General features: G+C 45.9%; 1 non-coding gene across 1 annotated transcript; it reads right to left on the bottom strand.

Annotated features, from left to right (window-relative positions):
• Nucleotides 1–2700: 2700 nt before the first annotated feature.
• Nucleotides 2701–2773, bottom strand: TRNAG-UCC (transfer RNA glycine (anticodon UCC)). Its single transcript has one exon. It is a non-coding gene; the product is annotated as a tRNA-Gly (tRNA).
• Nucleotides 2774–12697: the final 9924 nt, after the last annotated feature.

The raw sequence follows: 12697 nt of genomic DNA, 5'->3' as shown, positions 1-12697 counted from the left end.
ACACCCCCTTAACCATTCAGACATTTACATTCACACCCCAATACACACTTTCCTAAACATTCTCTGGTGTGGGCTAAACTTCCTGGAGAACCATTAGCTTAGGTGAAGCGTGGCCCACGTTGGGTTGTACACAATGGCCCTGGAGAACAAAATCAGGGTTCTGTAGGCAAGGAGGAAAGAGGACAGACACTGGGCAGCAAATAATGATATGTCTGTCACAGGGAGTGAGTGGAAGGGAGCTCAAGCAGGTCCCTTCTGAAACTGCTTATCTTGGAAGAGGAGAAGCTAGAGGAATAAGCATCCACAGGGAAGTCAGAAATGGTGAGGGGAGGACCTGAGGTGGGTGTGAAACCTCAATTCCACAAGCACCAGAGCCCTGCAGGGTGAGAAGCCCTCCTGCAGCACTCACTCCCAGCTCTCAGCTCCCAGTGGGAGCAGATGGTGTCTCCAGATATGAAGTGGGTTCCGAATGAGGGCGGTGGTGGCCAAGGAAGAGTTAGATGCCCCCATGGACCTTGCGCTGTCCAACAAACCCAGAAAAGGAACTTCTGCCCAGGGTAGCACTGCCGCACATGGCCTCCAGCTGTCAGGCCCCACCTACCAACCACTTGTAAGCAGACTAATCTGGAAAAGCAGAACTCTAGAAAATCTCAGATTGTTTCCCTTACTAGGCCTGTGGGATTTGACCAGGAAGCCACACAATTGCTGCTAGAATTTATCACACCTCCTAATACATACTGGACACATAGGAACAGCCCCTCTACATGGAGAAAAACCACTGGACATTTTAAAATATATTTTTAAGACAAAAGAGGGGCATATCTTGAGAAGTCAAAGCAAAAGTGTTCCCTTCTGAAAGTATTACTTCAAGCCATTAGGAAGCCTTAAACCACCTCTGATTTGTATCCTCAGAGAGTTAAGCGCATGTTGCACCCAAGACCCAGTAGAAAGCAGATAGGAAAAGGGCTGCAATGGGAGCAGGAAGATTGTTTATGCATAAAAGACACAACCACCACATTTGGAAGTGCTATGCATATGGCTCATACTAAATTAGGCCAAGAAGACAAATGAGACATTTTCCCACAGTTGAATAGAGACAAAAAAAGACCCAGAGAAGAGGGAAGTCATGACGTTAAAATCCAGGAAATCCAAATGTATAAAAGAGAAACTGGGCTTCCCTGGTGGCGTAGTGGTTGGGAGTCCGCCTGCCGATGCAGGGGACGCGGGTTCGTGCCCCGGTCCGGGAAGATCCCACACGCCGCGGAGCGGCTGGGCCCGTGAGCCATGGCCACTGAGCCTGTGCGTCCAGAGCCTGTGCTCCGCAACGGGAGAGGCCACAACAGTGAGAGGCCCGCGTACCGCAAAAGAAGAGAAACTTCCAGGATGAGAAAACAGCAGAGGCAGTGATTAAATCTGAATGGAAAGTTACTCTTCTTTTTACTTTTTACTTTGCTTTTCCTTCTAATATGCATGGAATGTGCTACTTATAAACCCAGAAAATCACAAATTACAAAAGGCACACAATTCAGCTATGAATATCTGTTTAGAGGTCCTATTTTCTTTGTCTTTCAGAAGAGAAAATCTTAAAGAGCTAAGGGGAGAATCCCAGGTTGAAGGTTGGAAATTATCCGATATGACTAGTTTTCAACCAAAGGTGAACATTTGCTGGAAGAGACATGTCTTCCTATGCTACTCATTTGCTTCCAGCTTTCCTCCACATCTGGAGAAGGTGGAACCAGTTCTGTTGACTGTGGCCCTCCTCCTGAGCAGGCTTTGACTCAGGCTATACATGACCTCCCTCATCTCATTGATTGGGGCTCCCAACCAGAGGGGATGCAACCTTGGGTTAATTCTAGACCCTCTCGCATAAGCATCTATGGCCTGGCGTCTGGGGCTGTGAGCTCTTGTGGCTAATGAGGAAATGGTAGGAGATTCGATGTGGGGATGAGTCTGTATGCAGTGGAAGCTCCAGACCTTTTATCCCAGGGAATATCTGGCTTCAATGGCTGGTCATCAGGTATTCAAGTCCCAGGATGAGGCCTCAATGCAACTCTCACAACTGGAGAAACAGCTTCAGTCACTGGCTCTGTCAATGTCGTGTAAGAAAGAAAGAGACCCTTACTGCATGACTGGTCCACAGTTTTCTCTTTTTTTAAAATTTATTTTAGTTATTTATTTTTGGCTGCGTTGGGTCTTCGTTGCTGTGCATGGCCTTCCTCTAGTTGCAGTGAGCAGGGGCTACTCTTCGTTGTGGTACGCGGTCTTCTCACTGCTGTAGCTTCTTTTGTTGCGGAGCACGGGCTCTAGGCGCGCAGGCTTCAGTAGTTGTAGCTTGCGGACTCTAGAGAGCAGGCTCAGTAGTTGTGGCACACAGGCTTAGGTGCTCTGCGGCATGTGGGATCTTCCCGGACCAGGGCTCGAACCCGTGTCCCCTGCATTGGCAGGCGGATTCACAACCACTGCGCCACCAGGGAAGTCCCACAGTTTTCTTTTAAGGAGAATTAATGGGACATTTGATTCTTTCGTGGCTACCAATGAAAATAGCATTGTACATGTAAGTACTCCCTTGCACCTCCTCAGTGAGCCTTCGCTCTGTGGCACGTTCCCCTGAAAGGAAGCAGAGGCATTGATATTTTATTTTATTTTTAAATTTTTATTTATTTATTTTTTGGCCGTGCTGCTCGGCATGCGGGATCTTAGCTCCCTGACCAGGGATTGAACCTGTGCCCTCTGCAGTGGAAGCACAGCATCCTAACCACTGGACCACCGGGGAATTCCTGAGGCATTGATATTTTAAAGTGAATAACATGGACTGTCTTTTTTTCTTTTTTGTACTTGGATATGAAATGAGTAAAATATGTGGTTCACAATTGATTAGAATTCCAGTCTTTTTCTTCAGTGTAAGCCTTAGGTGTATCTTAACAGGGTTGAAAATACCAGCATGTTGCAAATCCCGAAAGAGTCATTATTGTGCCTTCAGCCTTAATGATGATTTGGCCAGGTATAGAATTCTGTTCATAAGTGGTGAATGGATAACCAAACTGTGGTATCCAGCCATACAGAGAAATGAAGTATTGATACATGCTACATGCTGTTGGTTGAACCTTGAAAACACACTAAGTGAAAGAAGCCATTCATAAAGGACCATGTATTGTATGAGTCCATTTATTTGAAATGCAAGGCAAGTCTATGAAGACAGAAAGTAGGTTACTAGTTGCCTAAGGGTGAGGGTGGGGAACGATGGCTAAGGGTGTACATTATCTTTTTAGGATAATGAAATATTCTAAAATTGATTGTAGTGATAGGTGTGTAACTTTGTGAAAGTATTAAATTGAATTGTACTCTTAAATGGTTGAATTATGTGGTCTATGAATTGTATTTTAATATAGCTGTTAAAAAAGCAAAAAAGCAGTGCCAGGCAGTCACTCTTTTCTAGGCATGTGCTTATATTTAAGACTCTGCTTTTATCTCCTCTCTGTGGCTCTCAGATTCTTGGCTTCATCCTGGCTTTTGAAGCCTCACTTTTGTTGTCCTGTTTAGAATCTCCCCCCTTTCTTTTTCTTTTAAATTGAACCCAGCTTTTCACTTGACTCTCAGCTCTGCTTACTCTCTTAATTTTGGCGAATCTGCCAACCTTGGGTGAGAAACCCCTCTTCTTGTTCCAGCCCCCTCAATTCCACCCCCAGCGTCATCAGCGGGCTTACCCATAATCTTGCATGATAGATGGGGAATTCAGCAGAGACAGACTGTCAACTCTCTTCCTTAGTGGCTTTTTCTTGGACGGTCAAAGAAGCTAAGAGATTTGACCTCGCTACTACCACCCTCTGTGAGTACTGTGCTTTCCAAAGCAGCTTTCCCGCCCACAATTGTACTTGCTTTTCACATCAACCCTGTGAAGTAAATATGGTAAGCATTGTCGTTAGGGGAACCACTGACCGAAACTGCCCGCCCTGGCCAGACCCCATAGTAACCACTTGCATGAGTTATCTTATGACAGGAGGTCCCGGTAAGGAACGCAGAACTAACAAGCTACCACCAACTGGAAGAATTCGGAAAATGTCAAAAGGAGAGAGGAGATGCCAGTCCATATGTCCTACCAACCTCCCAGAATCCTTTTCGCTGGAATCCATCTTGGCTGAGCAATGCACGTGCCACCAGGAAGGACCCTGAGTCAGAACAACTGGGCAGAGACAACCCAGAAACTAACCCCATCACCATAAAACCTGAGACTGTGAGCCATGTGGCAGAGCAGTTCTCCTGGGCTCCCTTACCCTGCTTCTCTCTTCCCGGGCTCCCCTTCCCAATAAAGTCTCTTGCTTTGTCAGCATATGTGTTTCCTCAGACAATTCATTTCTGAGTGTTGGACAAGAGCCCGCTGCCCTGGAAGGGGTCCCCTTTCCTGCAATATTATCAGCCTTGTTTTACAGATGAGGAAACCAAGCTCAAAGAGCTAAACTGACTTGCTCCAAGTCACACATTGGATCACACACCTCAGATCTGATTGTTGCTTTATTATTCTTTCCACTGATGCAGGACTCCCCAAGATGAAATTCTTCCAGATGAATCCTTTACTCTAAATACATTTCTTCCCTTCGTCCTTTCATTCTTTGGGTCTTTGTTGGTGCGTGCGGGCTTTCTCTAGTTGCAGTGAGCTGGGGCTACTCTTCATTGCGGTGCCCCGGCTTCTCATTGCGGTGGCTTCTCTTGGTGCGGAGCACGGGCTCTAGGTGAGTGGGCCTCAGTAGTTGTGGCTCGTGGGCTCTAGAGCACAGGCTCAGTAGTTGTGGCGCATGGGCTTAGTTGCTCCGCGGCATGTGGGATCTTCCCTGACCAGGGATCAAACCCGTGTCCCCTGCATTGGCAGGCGGATTCTTAACCGCTGCGCCACCAGGGAAGTCCCACATTTGTTTCTTTGATTTCTGCTCTTCCGGCATATTTATGGAGCAACTACTATGTGTCAGACCCAGCAAGGTGCTGGAGATACAATTGAGAAAGATGGTCCCAGCGCTACAGACTGTCAGCAAAGGTCGACACGCCTAACCTCCTTATCTTTGCTCATATAGAATCTCCCAGCCCCTTGCCCACCATCCTCCACCATCCTCCACTACTACCTACACAGCTGGCATGACTTCTGTCTCCTCTCCACCAGGTCAATGACAATCCAACCTTGAACACTCCTCCTTAGGATAACACACTTTCCTGATAAATACACAATCTCTGGAGATCTTTCTCTGCTTTCCTTTGATGTTATATATAGGTTTTAAGTGAAGGTACCTATGAACAGAATGCCCCTCCCTCACTACTCTCAGATAAAGGGGAAATACATTACCCTCTGAGTCCAAAAGGACTCAGAACAGAGATGTGCAAATTGACCTTAAAAACACAGACTGCCTGCCAGTAGCCAGACTGCAGATAACTTGATCAAATGTACTAAATTCTTTAAAGAAAGAAAGCTCCATTAGGAGGGGGTTGGTTAGCCATGGAGATTAGAGAAAGGACAGTCCCTAAAGCAACTGTTACTGGTGCCCACTCAAACACCATCCAGGGAAGGGAGTGCCTAGCCAGTGTGCAGGATCAAGAATAACCGTTGTAGAGCTGGTCCAATGGGTCACTCAAATCTGCTGAGACCAAGCCCTCAAATCCCATCCCTTGTTCTGAAGCCATGCTGACCAGATAACCGCCAGCTACACTGACTTCTCTTGCCTCTGGGGAAAAACGGGCTGCTTGAGCTAACATGCACATCTGGTCCACCATAGAGTTCTATTTCTCACTGGAAATTACTAAATAAACATGTACATCAGCCTCTGTGAACATGAGTCAGACTTCAGTCAAACCTGTGATCCTCCCAAGACTGAGTGTCTGACCCACCGAGGCTTAGGGCAAGACCTTGGACCACTGTAAATCACCAAGGAAAATGGCACCCTATGGGGCTGAGTGACACACCCACTTCCTCCAAACCCTTAAACCTAACAGCAAATGCTGGTTGGTTGATGCACTGTCCTAGGAGGAAGACTTGGAGAAAAATCAGGATTTACCCTTGCCTGCCAGAGGCTTAAGCACCTCTGTAATTTTATTTATTTTTTATCTTTTAAAAAAATTATTTACTTTATTTTATTTATATTTGGCTGCATTGGGTCTTTGTTGCTGCGCACGGGCTTTCTCTAGTTGCGGCGAGCAGGGTCTGCTCTTTGTTGCGGTGCACAGTCTTCTCATTGTGGTGGCTTCTCTTGTTGCGGAGCATGGGCTCTAGGAGCGTGGGCTTCAGTAGTTGTGGCACGTAGGCTCAATAGTTGTGGCGCGTGGGCTTTTTTGCTCTGCGGCACGTGGGATCTTCCTGGACCAGGGATTGAACCCATGTCCCCTACATTGGCAGGTGCCACCAGGGAAGTCCCAAAGCACCTCTGTAATTTTTCCGTAAAACTAAATGATCAAGGCTATGACATTTCACAAGGGAAACCTGGGAAGGTCTATTATTTGAACAAACATATTTAGTCACCATCGTATTTGGTGGGAAATATCTTTACTCAGTATTTGTTGTTATTTTCAAAAGCCAGCCTTCCTGAATTCATTTTAAATCTCCAACTTCTGAAACTTCATTAAGAGTCCATCTGCAGAAGTGGACTGTCCACGGAAGTCCCTGTTTCATTGTCATACGGCTCAACTGTGCAGGGGTAGGATAAAGTTGTTTTTTTTTTGTTTGTTTGTTTTTTTTTTTTTTTCTTGCGTTATGCGGGCCTCTCACTGTTGTGGCCTCTCCCATTTGCGGAGCACAGGCCCCGGACGCGCAGGCTCAGCGGCCATGGCTCACGGGCCCAGCCGCTCCGCGGCATGTGGGACCTTCCCGAAACGGGGCACGAACCCGCGTCTCCTGCATCGGCAGGCGGACTCTCAAGCACTGCGCCACCAGGGAAGCCCAAGTTGTTTTTTTTTTATGTGAGGGTTTTTGTGACGATTTATCTAAATTTTATTACTTATGTGACCTTGTGTGTTTTGTAGAAGTTCATTTAAACTGTGAAGCCTCATTTACTGGAAGAAGAAATATCTATGTGAGCCCATGGAGACTGCCATAGGTCACCTTGAACAATAAAATGGCCTTCTGGGGACAGAGCTCTATGCAGGTGAAGAAAGGTATATACTTGTGGCTAGAGGTTAATGATAACTAATGAGTTACTTACATTAAGGTCTCTTCTCATTTAAGAAAGAAGAATCATATTTGGTAATGCAATCATACAGGGGTATCTGTTTTCAGGCACAAAACTGGAAAGAACTGTGAAGATTAAAGGAAACTTTAGAATTTTCTACACTAGGTACTATGTTCTAAGAGGGAAAAAATAGTATCAGGTTGAGAAAATTAGCTTAATTCTGTTATCCAGACTGTGTTCACTGGTTCGCTTCCTTCCATTTGTTGACTAATTGAATATAAATCCCATTAAAGAGCACTGGATTCATTTTTCATTTGAGTGAAAGGAGCTCAATTTCCTACCAGAACTGGCTGCAGAGAATAGCTAATACACCGCTCAACATGCTCAAAATTTGCAGTTGAAATCCCAGGGGATACCAAGTCTCAGGTGAGAGGTGCACGTGTGCACATGCACACATATGTATGTGCACACACACAAACACACTCACGCACAATGAGTTAAAATTTTAAGTATTTTGATTATGAAATAACTTAGTTGTTAGGCCTTTGCTATTTTCTTACTGTGAATTACAAACCCTCTGAACAGGAAAGTCTAATTTCAGAGCTTCCCTCTTTCTTCCTAGCAAGTGGCTCAAGCTTATGAAGGACGTGCTAATGAAATAAACAGTCTAAGGCATGATTGTGAGATTTCAAACAGCTGAATAATTTTGGCCCCCCAAGAAAGGGGGGATTAAGAAACATACCCTAATATTATCTAAATGATAGGACACTATGCTAATTGAAATAAGTCAGACAGAGAAAGACAAACACTATATGATATCACTTATATGTGGAATCTAAAAAATACAACAAACTAGTGAATATAACAAAAAAGAAGCAGACTCACAGATATAGAGAACAAACCAGTGGTTATTAGCAGGGATAGAGGAGTGAGAGTTAGCAAATATTGGCTGTAAGGTAGGCTACAAGGATGTGTTGTACAACACGGGGAATATAGCCAATATTTTGTAGTAACTGTAAATGGAGTGTAACTTTTAAAAATTGTATAAAAAAAAAACCCCATATCCTAACATAGAAGCCAAAAGTTTGGGATTTTCATTGGAAACATATTTGAAGAGGTAAAATCCTAGTATAAATATCGGTAAACTTGAAATTTAATCTGAAATCAAACGCTTAGGGGTTACACTATCACTTACTACCCTCACGTCATTTAATTTTCTTTTTTTTGTAAGGTTTATGTTATAACAAAAGAAAAAAATAGATATGGTTCCTTCATTCGCCCATAAAAGCTAAAGGTACATCTCTTTTGAAACATTTGTCACAAAAATGTCTGAGTTGGACATGCAATTATCTAAGGCTCTTTCCATATAAAGCCCTCCTGGTTCCCCTCCATTCAAACAGATGAAAGAGTTTCTACTCTACATTGCTTGCTGGGACCTCATGCAACCCCATAGTCCTGCTCTTTGCTTTGCTTCTGGGTGAGTCATCCAAACCAGGATGTGGTTCTTCACTCAGGGTGAAGAATCTCTTGGTATCATATACAGCAACTTGGTAGCATGGCAGAATTTAGCTTGGCAGGATAATACATTAGTCTGGACTGTTTCACCCACTGTCCTGGCCCTAATCCATGGGCAAGCTGGGCCTTCTAACCTGAAGGCTGAGTGACAACTTCTAGTCTAAGTCCTCAGTGTCCCTCTGCAGCCTCCTGACCCCCACGCCATTTGCCTGGAACTCCTGGGTCTTCAGGGATTCTCCAGCCTGAACCTTCACTCCCATCAGTTCTTGGCCTTCTTGGTCTAGTCCTCTGAAGTCCCTGCCCTCCCTGCTCCCCTTTGTCTCAACCTTCACAAGTAAGATCTTGGGAACCATGCTGTTAGGATGGTGAGATGAGAGAATAGCTGCTTTGGGCTCTAAGGTACTGATAGATGTATTCTTCCTTCCTCCCTCCTCCCCAGAAGAGGAAAAGGGAGTGTTTGGAATTTTATTTGGACAAGTGAAAATATTACAAAAGCTAGTGAGGCTTTTTGGGTGAACTCTTTGGAGACTTCCTGGCAGGGGATCATGGGAGACAGCTGTTGGATGGGGAGTTTGGGGTGGTGTTTTTGGTTGGTGGCTTAGGTGGGAAGAAGCCAAGATCAAGCTCCTATTAGGTCCTGGGCTTCAGAAATAAAGAGAGCCTCTTGGTTTCCTTCCCAGTGGTTTCATTCACTTACCGAGCCTGGAAGAGGGGCAAGGATCCTGGGAAAAGCCTGGCCCTGGATCTTCCTATGGGTTTTATTTTTCAGGATCTTGAGCTACTAAATGTAGTGCTAGGGAGAAAGAAATCCTAAGCAGCACAGGGGAGGAAAATTTTCCTCAACCCCATGGTGGCGTTGGCTGGGACTGAAAATTAAACTGACAAAGGCAGATTAATAGGAGAAAATCATACAAATTTATTAATATAAGTTTTACAGGGGACTTCCCTGGTGGTCCACCAGTTAAGGCTCCATACTTCCAATTCAGGGGATGCAGGTTTGATCCCTGGTCAGGGAACTAGGACCCCGCATGCCACACGGCCAAAAGGAAAAAAAAAAGTTTTACAGGACACGGGATCCTTCATAAGGAAATAAGGACCCCAGAAACAGTTAGACCTGTATTTTATGGTAGGTTTGATGGAGTGGGCAGTCCTGTAGAATATGATTGGTTAAAGAGTGTGAGCTAATAGTAGTAAACTGGGGGAAACCTAGCAAGGCCTGTTTGTTAGGATTCTTCTTGGCGTCCCTTTGTCTTTGGAGATTAGGTTGCCCCCTTTTCTCCAGACATGAGGAAGACACCTCTCACGTGAGGGATTTATGACCTGTTTCAGGGAAGAAGGGCGACAGGGGTTGGGGCAGGGTGGGGAACAAGGTCAGGGTAACATTCTTGCTTCTGCCGTTTTCTCAGACTCCTTCAGATCAAAATATTCAGTATGCCAAGGTGCCATATTTGGGAGTAGCATGCTCTGAACCCTAACAGCAGTATTGACTTCCACTGCCCAATGGTCTGCAGAATTATCAAATTCTGTCTCTAAATCCCCTTGGCTTTTCCCAACTCTCAATGGAGAGATCCTCTAAATGAAGTCCCATCAGGCATTCACTGCCCAGCATTGTCCCAAACCACCGTGCATTTCCTACAATGTCAACAAAGTCTATTGGTTACCCATCTGGCATGCCCCCTACCGTGTGAGTCCAGAACTCATAAGAGCCATTTCTGTCTCTTTTGCCACAGGCAGAGGGAAAGTTGACCCCTGGTGTGATAGTCCTAAAGCCAGCCCCAGCTGTCTACAACTCCCTCAATTCCTGATCTCGGGAGGGCAGTTGACTTTGGACTTCTCACTTCCATTCAGTATGGGTCGTATGGGCCACAGGGCTGCTGGGAAGCATTCTGTCAGCAGCTCCCCAAGTTGTCTGCCAGTAGGGCCAAGGAAGGCTGCGGGGTGGAGCCTGTCACCTCACTCCAGCTGTTCTCACTGAGCCTTGGCCATTACAGACTCCCCTAGGAAGAAAGTCGTCTGATCTTCCATCTACAGAAAGCTTGAACTCATGTTTGTGAGGCCCCTTCCGCACCCCTGAAGTTGTCAGGGCACACATGTGGGTCATCTGGGGGCATTCAGTCATGACAGCTCCTCAAGCAGTTTTCACTTCACTGAGCAGGAAAATTACTTTAATTTTAATAGCATTTATGCTTCAGTCCTTTAGATGTATGTGCAACTGTTGAGCCACCACAGATATAATAGATACCGCATTCCAATGTGCAAGCTTCCAAAGGCTTTAGCAGAAAAGTGCTTTCAGACTCTTGACTTCTTCCCTGGCATCAAAGACACATAAAATATTGAAGGGAGTAAAGACAAGGGAGAGGTGGGGAGTGGAGTTTTGGAAACGTATTGTTGGTTTGCTGAGTGTCTGATCCCAGCCAAGGGGCAAGAATTGCTCCTATCTCAAACCCAATGCAAGGGGTCTCAGGAGAGCTAGATGGGGGTCTCCATAGTTGGGTCACAGTGATCTGGGGACAACTCTGGCCTGAGAAGTGTACCTCAATGTTGAGGGGTGGGCTGGCCAACAGCTTTGGTGGTACGCAAAGAAGGGGGGGTTAGGTTGGAGTCAGATGTCACTTACAGACTTTAGCAGACTAGGAACATGCGTTTCCCGTGCACCAAATGTAGGTCACAACATGAGAGAGAGCTGGCACGGGGTCATCTTTGGTCCTATCCCAGAGATCCACCGAGGGGCAAACAGAGCTGAGAGGAGGCGAAGGTGGGGCTGGATGCCTAGGGGCTAATAAATACCTTAGGTCAAGCACCAGTGGAATAGAGTTGAAGTCACCCAGGGCAAGGTAACTGCAAGGTGGCTAATCTATGTTTTCTTTTGGTGGCGAGGGGGCCTGGGGGTGGGGGGCAGAGCTCTCCGAAGAACCCACAAAATACTCAAGAAAGGAAGCATTGACTTTAAAGCCCTGCCAGACTCAGAAAGCTTGGAGCCAGCAGATAACACAGCCAGTCAGCTCAGAACTTTCTTGTGACCCTCAGACCCTGGAGAGATCAGAAACCACAGCAGGCAACCTGGAGGAGGGATATCAGCGAGGCAGGAGCAAGAGAAAAGACAAGCACAGCTTCTTCCCTAAACTGAGGCTTCCTGTCGGCAGCTGCTCCTGGGCGGCCACATGCCCAAGGGGAACGATTTGACTTTAAATCACATTTGAAGTCTTGCATTGTATCCTGGCCTACACGTATTAAATACTGAACCTGAGCCTGCGTTTGTGACTTAAAGAAGTGGACAGAGAAGTCATAGGACCTGCCTGACTTTTTATACAAGGGCACAGGGAGAACTAGTGGCACCAGAGAAATCTATAGAGACACGGTAGGCAAAATTAGGTTGCTTTAGGACAGCGTTCCACAAATCCCATTTCTTCAGTGTGCCAGTAACATGGTATGCCTTACTTCATACAGTCAGCGTCCATTTATTAAGTTATACCTGGCAGTGGGGAGACAAAGGTGAAAGAGCTAAGGTCTCTGTCCCTGAGGAACTCAAGAAAATTAAGTGTAAGAAAATGTAAGAGGATTATCAGGAGAGGAAGAAAAGAACTTTCCATGCTGGGTTGGCTCTGGGCTAAACTTCCAAGGGCGCAGTGGCGATGGCTCTGGAATTCAATAGTCCAGGAGTTACACACCTTCTCCTTGGGCCACTGGCAAGTGGATTGTTTATGACATTCGCCCTGGGCTGTCCCTGGTGACTTAGCAGGGCTAGTGGACCTCTAGTGTTTTGGGCAGCCCAGCATCCAGAGCTTCCTTCAGTGAAACACCCCTCCTCCGAAATGTGCACGCAGTCTGTGGGGCTGCTAATCACGTCTCCTCATGTACACCTCAAGCGGGGTGCATCCGTGTGACCCTACTTCCAGATCAGTTAAACTCCTGGTCACACTTACTGGACACTTGCTATTTACCAGGAACTATTTTTAGGGCTTCACATATATTAATTCATTTAATCCTCAGAACAACTCCATGAAGCAGGTACAACTTACAGATGAACAAATGGAGGGAAA

The sequence above is a fragment of the Lipotes vexillifer genome, unplaced genomic scaffold (genome assembly GCF_000442215.2).
Source record: "Lipotes vexillifer unplaced genomic scaffold, Lipotes_vexillifer_v1.1 scaffold641, whole genome shotgun sequence".
Classification (NCBI taxonomy): Eukaryota; Metazoa; Chordata; class Mammalia; order Artiodactyla; family Lipotidae; genus Lipotes; species Lipotes vexillifer.
Note: the sequence above shows the minus strand (reverse complement) of the source record. Positions and strands in the feature narration are given on the sequence as shown.